Source organism: Mya arenaria, chromosome 6 (assembly GCF_026914265.1).
Source record: "Mya arenaria isolate MELC-2E11 chromosome 6, ASM2691426v1".
NCBI classification, from domain to species: domain Eukaryota; kingdom Metazoa; phylum Mollusca; class Bivalvia; order Myida; family Myidae; genus Mya; species Mya arenaria.
This window is the reverse complement of record NC_069127.1, coordinates 73682972-73690910: the sequence shown is the minus strand read 5'-3', so window position 1 is coordinate 73690910 and position 7939 is coordinate 73682972. Positions and strand designations below refer to the sequence as shown.

General features: G+C 34.5%; 1 pseudogene; it reads right to left on the bottom strand.

Moving 5' to 3' along the window:
* Nucleotides 1–6653: 6653 nt before the first annotated feature.
* Nucleotides 6654–7499, bottom strand: LOC128238026 (uncharacterized; annotated as a pseudogene).
* Between the last annotated feature and the right edge of the window lie 440 nt (nt 7500–7939).

Genomic DNA, 7939 nt, shown 5'->3' with positions numbered 1-7939 from the left:
TTATATCGAATGAACATCGAGATAAATTATTCCATACAAGTCATCGAAAATGACAAGGCATAGCCTTGTCCGATGCGTCTACTTTTATGCGGCTAAAAGTTATCTGCGATCGTATGTATTCACTAAATTATGAATGCCAGAGCTAAACATACAAGCAACAATTAACACATAAGATTTAAATGCGTATTGAAAAATTGATCGATCAATTAAAGGTAATAATTCATTAAAACCAAATTGCATGTATAAACGTAAAGTAAACAACGACTAATTTTTCAAATGCATGATTCAAGCTGCCGCAGAAATTTAATTAAATTTGAGAATAACACTAGATATCGGATACTATGTTTTCCAAAACAGATGGAGGAAACATCATGCCGCTTTAAAAACATTTTAATTCTCATCCCGTTATGGCAAAAGTTCATCAAATATGTGATATGGCATGAGCATGCAAAATAAGTTTGTGATGGCATTTTATACTTAGCCAACTCGGACGAAAAACTTTTCAGCTCTGAACTTTTATTTTTTGCCGTCATTTGCAATGCACACAGTAGTACGTCAGTAGAGTGTAATGCGTTCAAACGTATTCGGGCCTATGTATTTCTTACATAGTTATCATTCCTTGTTTCTAAATGTTTCACAAAATATCAATTAGAAAAAAGTACGACTTTATTCGAACAGGCGATAAATTATTGTTTATTCCAGCATTGTTTATTTACAGACAAACGAACTTTCTTCTTAATATTTTATTCAAAAACGAAATACGATATCATGAAAACCTCTTCTCATTCATTGATAAGGTTTAGAATATTTATGCGAAAATCTACAGAAACAAGCTCAGTAGCAAAAAGTTAAAACACAAACACGGTTTAATGGCACTGGGTAAACGCCAAAGACAAACTTTGGCACATTGGACACCGGAGTGATTGTCAACATAAGAGCAAAATAGCATGATCTAACTTGAACCGAACATTGATAAATGTGCGAAAAAAAATGAGACATACGATTAACACTCGATCGGTTTTTGGTCCAATATAAAATTGTCTTTCCCCAAATAAAAATAAATGTTATTCGGAAAAAGGTAAATACCACAACGGACACTGCAGGGTCAAGCCTTGTAGCCGGAATGTAAGCAACCTGATAAGAGGCACTAGGTTCAATGCAAACATAACTGTACCAAGAAAAAACGTATGTATACAACTTAGATAATTTTTCGAACACCTAACTTCATGGTGACAGTCGTATGACGCGCTTATTTGCGGATAAGGATGGTGAGATTAATAATTCAAAATCAGCCTCTACTAATGTAAATGAAATACATTGGGGAGTACATGGATTAAGTACTCTAAATTAAATATAACAATAAATTATTTAACGACAAACCTATTAATACACATTCTAAAGCCTCTGTCACATACGTCGTACAACAGGTATAACACAGGAAATGAGCAGGGGAAATTGTATAAGTATGAATGTAACACGAAATTCAGGTATTTGTGATTTAAAAAACTGTCGTAAACTCTTCTTGTAGAATTTTGAACGTTTTCAAAATAATTTAATAAGTTATTTCCGACGGCATGCCCAAAGTGCAACACTACATAACAACAACAGCAGACTACATAGATTTTCAAATATCGTTACCGTTTTGAATGATGCTGTTATAACCAAGTTGAAATCACTGAAATAAGGGGTTGTATCAATAAGAGTAAAATAATATGAATATGTCAAATCCACACATTATCATTAATAATAATCACAATACTTTTATTCTTTCAGCAGCTACTTGCTTAACGTAACAGTTTTAAGTAATTGAATAAATTCTTTTTCCGTAATATGCACATAGTCATTTTCTTACGTATCAGAGAAATCATTGATTGACAGTCTTATTGCTAATTGCAGAACTGGGTAATTTCTTTGTAATTTGTGTTTTACAAACAATAGGCATTTCATCAGCTAGCAAGCGTCTGTTCAGAACACAATACACAGAAATAAAACAAAATAGCAGCGTTTGAAGCACATGGCTTCGTTAAGTGCTGTTTGTTAACATTGGTAGAATTAGGATAATATTCTTTTGTCGCGTAATTATTTTTTTCGAAACGAAAGTTGTGTTTAATGTCAACCGTTCGCGAACAATAGGGTAGTCAGACCACGTTGTGCAGAGATTATAATATTGATAAATTAAACATACAGCTGGTAATTGTCTATAGCAGCAAACCCATCGTGCGTTATTTTTAGACAAAACATACATTTAATCTACGTCGCAGTGTCAGTTTATAGTGAAGAGTAATATTATATTATCGATGCCAGATATTTCGGGGTTATTTGTAACCAAAACCGAACATCCTCTACCTCGGTAAAAGTGCCTACCTATATTTATAATGACGTAACACAAATAACATAAGACTGTATCAGAATCAAAGACTGCATATAGTCCTACAATTGACCACTGTTAGCCCGTAGTCTCCATGTTCCAAAAGAGGACATTGAATAACCCTTTCCTCCAACAAAAAATAAAAATAAAATAAAAGGCCTTCAAAAAACGATTATATGAATTGAACATTTTCAAGCTCCCCTGTGACACAATACTGGCATTACAGACAACCATGAAAATAATTTATTGCGAATATTTATAACGTCTAGACAAGAATTACACTCGTAAGACTAAATGTCCTTGTTATTATAATTCCAACTTTGGAAATACGTCTGGTTTGCCCGCTTCAATACGCTTGTTTTTCGCTTCTCCCTATCTATATCTTTCTTTCTCTCTCGAGTAGAAAAAAACAATTGCTGAATATTTGATATTAATTAAATGCCATACCGTGTGTCCAGTTTATCATAGCTATCTGAAATACACATTTGTAATACAAAAGTTATTCACTTGTTTTAGTCAGAAAATATATTATTCCGCACGTTTGTAAACAATCAATTCGCAAAATGGTTGCTCAATTGACAACATTCTAGCAAATAATACGTTTGTTTTTCATTTTGAATTAATGATAAAGAATTATTTGAATACAGTTAGACATTTTTCATCTAAATCTTAAGAAAAAAAACGTGGTATATTGTCTTGATATCATGAAAAACATTTAAGAGAGAGAGTCAATATTTAAAGTATTAAATTGGAAATGAAGCTATGAATATATTACAAATTATGACGTCATCTGACCGCATGTGACTACACAATTTAAAAAAGAGCTAAAATCGTAAAAAGTAAAATAAAATGTTTTTGTTGTTATTCAAGTTATATATCACCTAAGGATGCATTCTACTTATAGACAGAATTAAAACGATCGAATGTATTTGTGGTTTGATTTTATTCTTAGTACTGCATGTAGCGAGCAAAAATGGCATTGCTTTGAGGTATTCGGCTCATCTCAAGTGCAGCAAAACAGTTAGGACGTTTTTACTAAAACAAATTTACTGTAAAAGCATGTCAAAAAGGAAGCTGACACTCATTTTGTTGTTTATGTTGACAACTGGAATTGATTGATAAACCGACTTATTTCAATTAAAATGTATATGAAAAACTACAGAAACAAGCTCAGTAGCCAGAAAATAACACGTAAATAAACATTAATTAAGCCTTAAGATGTTTCTTTCTTGACCTATGTATTTTCTCATTGACAAATATTGTTCCTGTTTACGAGGTAAATCAAAATCACATTGCGGTCAACATAGAAAGGCTTAGCACAATTGGTTCTTGGTGAAGCGTCAATTAATCGTAAAATGTAAACAAATTGAAACAATGAAATTTCAACTTTACTCATCAAGATGAGGATTTCCTGTTCATATCAGCTTCGTGGCTCTAAAGAATAAGGTAAAAGTAACTGCGAGTGAAATATAATATTATCGAACAAGCGTGCAGATCTTACTATTATCAAGCACTTGAAAGAACTACCATTGAAACATTTTCACGTATTGCTTACATCATAAAAGGATTTCCATTCTAAAAAGGCACCCGTCAAAACCAAATCGATTTATTCGACAATGCGGTTAATACATTTAAGGGCGAATGGAAATTGATATATCCAGCCCTTTAGAACACCCTTTTAACATTGACAATTGTTCGTAAATAGAAAGATAAACACAATTATATCCTTATTCTGCACACGTTGACCAAAAGAGGAGTTTGTCATTGTATTTTTTTACAATGTCTAATTAACTCTTGTGACCAGTGGTGTTTACAATATAATAAGAAATGTTAAATCGTTTAAGTATTGACCTTAATATTTCGATCATTCTAAATACGTATAAGCATTTGCCTTCTTGGTTCTTTTTTATCTCAGAAAGTGAGTAATGGATTACCGTGGAAAGTGAGATATTCGAACCGTATCTCCGAATATATATATTCACTGGGGACCTTTTTTCATAAGAAAATAATAAAATAATTCGTTGTGTTATGTGTGGAGGAGATCACAGCAAATTGAAAGTATGAACAAACAGCGCAATTGATCTGACCATTTCTGTAGTATGTCATCAAAGGCAAAACAATGCAACGGATTATGTGAGACTTGTCAATTCATAGTATCAGTGACGTACAATTTAGCTAGGCCAATCATTTTTGACAGAAGTTTGGTAAACAAGGTAACTAAACTATTTTCACGACGGTACTTAATTCAACCATCGATAAAAACATGTGTATTATGAATTACCGAAAGCGCTATAGCCTCTCTAATTATTATTCAAGTCTACGTGCCATCCTAAGCAGATATAAAACAAATGACTGTTCAAACTATTCTCAGTCTAATTGACATCTGCCCGTAACCATAATGAAGCTCTTATGACAATAAACGCTATGGCATTTTTGTCAACTTATTATGCCCCCTTTCGAAGAAGCGGGTGTAAATTTCTTAGCATATGTTGGTCGGTCGGTCGGTTATACGGTCGGTATGTCGGTCATTCGGTAGATCGATAGGCCAAAGCTTGTCAGAGTGATAAATCGACAATTACTAGACATATGACCCTAAAATTTGAGATTGGGTGTGACAAGTAGATGAACTCTACCGATTTTGAGGTCATCAGCTCAAAGGTAAAGGTAAATGTAACCTTAAAAGCTAAAATATTTTGCGAGTGATATCTTGACAATACAATGGCCTATGTTAATCAAATGCTTCTTTGAGGCTGGGCGTGATAAGTAGATAAGTAGACCACTCTTGATTTTAACGTCATCAGGTCAATGGTCAAGGTCAAAGCGACATTGAATGCGATAAGCGACTCGATGAGACACGATGGTTGGGGGAGATACTAGTACGTAGATGGCCTCTATTGAATTCGGGGTTATCAGGTCAAAGGTCGAGTGCTCTAATATGCGAAAAGTTTGTCCGAATGATAACTTAACAATGCTTGAACACATGACCCTCAATCTTGACACGAAGGTTGTGGTTGTGACAAGTAGATGACACCTAATGATTCTGATGCCATCAGTTTAAATATCAACGCCACTGTGGTCATGAATGTGAAAGTTTGATATCTAGACAATGCATCAACGTGTTGTCCTCAGACTTAACATAGATATTGGATTTTACCAGAAGATGATCCCTATTTTGATAAGGGTCATTTGGTCCGCTTGACAATGCCTGCAACGGCGGTCTTTAAACTTGATTTTGTGGATGGGCGTGACAAGAAAAGGACTCCTATTGATATTTAGGTCATCAAGTTAAATCCGCGTGCATATTGGTCCATGCATATTTTATTTAATTGTCTGAATAAAATAAAACTCAGTATTTGCTTGGCCAAACCATTCTCAAGTATGTCTTGCACATGTGTTTCTTGTTGTGATATAATTTAAATTTAAACGTTTTAGAAATGTGTTCATATTAGACACTATTGATGGTTAACAATAAAGTGACAGCATGCATTAACGTAGTGCTTAAGACGGTAACGTGCAGATATTATTCGATTATTGAATGAAACATCTTTCTTTAGGAGAATGTCTTCATTAAGATAAATTTTGAAAGGAACAGAAAACAAGTTGCTTTCCATCAAATGAATTCTGATCTATTTTGTTGTAGTTATTCTTTTTGGAGAGGGGACCTATGTGTCATCTCGTGTAATAAAGCATCTTCCAATATTATTCGAAATATTGATTAACTAAATAAAGATGTGAACTAAAACTGTCTTCCGATTTACTAGTTCATGTATTTATTTCCGTCCGTTCGTTCATCACACTTTGTTAAAGACCGTGACTTGGAAAGCGTTAAATGATTATGAAAATCAATGTGAAAATTGTGATGTTCAAAACGGACAATAGCGTCAATTTTATATCTAAAACTATGGCCATTGACTCTTTTAGCAAAAGTTGTCGTGTACCATTCTTTTCAAAAGCATAATTTCAAGTTACCAGAAGACGCTTGTAACAGTAAACAATGCCCACGTCAAAATGAGCGGTGGGCCTGAATTATTTATATCCGTGCAATAAAAAGCGTGCGAATGAATAACTTCGAAAACTTAATAAGTTCTGATTCATCTTTCTTATTGAATTGAAATTGAACAGCAGCAGCCATAGTTAATATAAACAAAAAACCAATGAAAATGTAATATAAGGTTTAAACACTTGCTATGATCATCAAACTGTTTGTATTGCAATGTCTAAGAACCACTTTGTGAACAATTGTTTCAGCCATTAGACAATTCATTCAGTTGAAGTCCCAACCGTCTTAACATTGGAAGTGATTTATCATCAGGGTTGTTTCTTTAATTTGTGGCTGGAAGTCTGACGATGAAAGCTCAAGTAGACGGCTTGTACTGTTTGGAATAAACAGCACCAACGAAAATGACACTAGAAGTATCATAAGTGGCGTTGTTTTAAATTCCTTGTCCTCTGTTGTTGTCACTCGGCGTTGTCGTAGAAACCTTTGATCTGCCGACACGGATTGTTGTTCGTACTGCAAACTTCTATTCGCAATAAGGCACGTCAGTAAAAAAACCCATTATATACGGAAACACAAAATTAACAATGACATCCATGATAGTCAGGATAATCCATGAATCGTTGACCCTTTTATCTGCCCAGTTTATGCTACAAACAGGAGGATCAAAGTCGTAGGATTCAACAAAAGCAAGTCACATATAGATAACACGCTACTGCCATAATTAATGAAGGGACTATCACATATTATGCCCTAAATACTGTGCACATTTTCGATTTCTTTCTCAGCCATATTATACCAATATATTTGTCAACAACAACTGCAGTGAGGTGCCAGCGAATCAAAAATGGAAATGCATGGTGTCCAAATTGCACAAGTTAACACATCCCAACACGATTTTGTATCCTCATATGGTTGTGTTGTGTCATGCTCACTTACATCAGATACACTGAATCAGCAATGGCAGTCGCTGCTAGGTATCTTGATGTTGAAGGGCGTTTGAGCTTTGTTCGGGTAACGACAAAAAACAATAAAATTGATTAGTATTCCTATAATGTTGGTTATGATTAACGCATACTTTTTGAATTTAAGTAATGGATCAGTTGGGGGTTGTGGGGGCATCATAGGCGGCATTTGCTCAGGTGATGTGAGCGTTGTGAAATTAGTAACCGTATTATTGCTGAAGGTCACGGCCGATGAAATAACACAGTATCTGGTTCCATCTCTATTTACATACTAAGTCGTCGTGATTGATAAATGTAATATTGTCCAATCCGATTTTCAGCGTGTAATGAGTTCACGCTTACGACACTTCGTATAAGATCTCCATGTTCCTGTGCCAGCATTTCTGCGGATTCTGCGATAGATCTTCCGGGTATTTTTTCCATCGACTTTTATAGTTACTAAGGCAATATGTTATGACGTCGGTTAATACGAAACAGATGTCACTGAAATTGCAGCATAATACGTCAGTTAAACCGGCTACAACTTTTTTTCGAAAGAGGATAACACTACCTTAATACTGACATTTGTCACTCACTACAAACCACCATGGACTTAGGTAGGTCATCTTC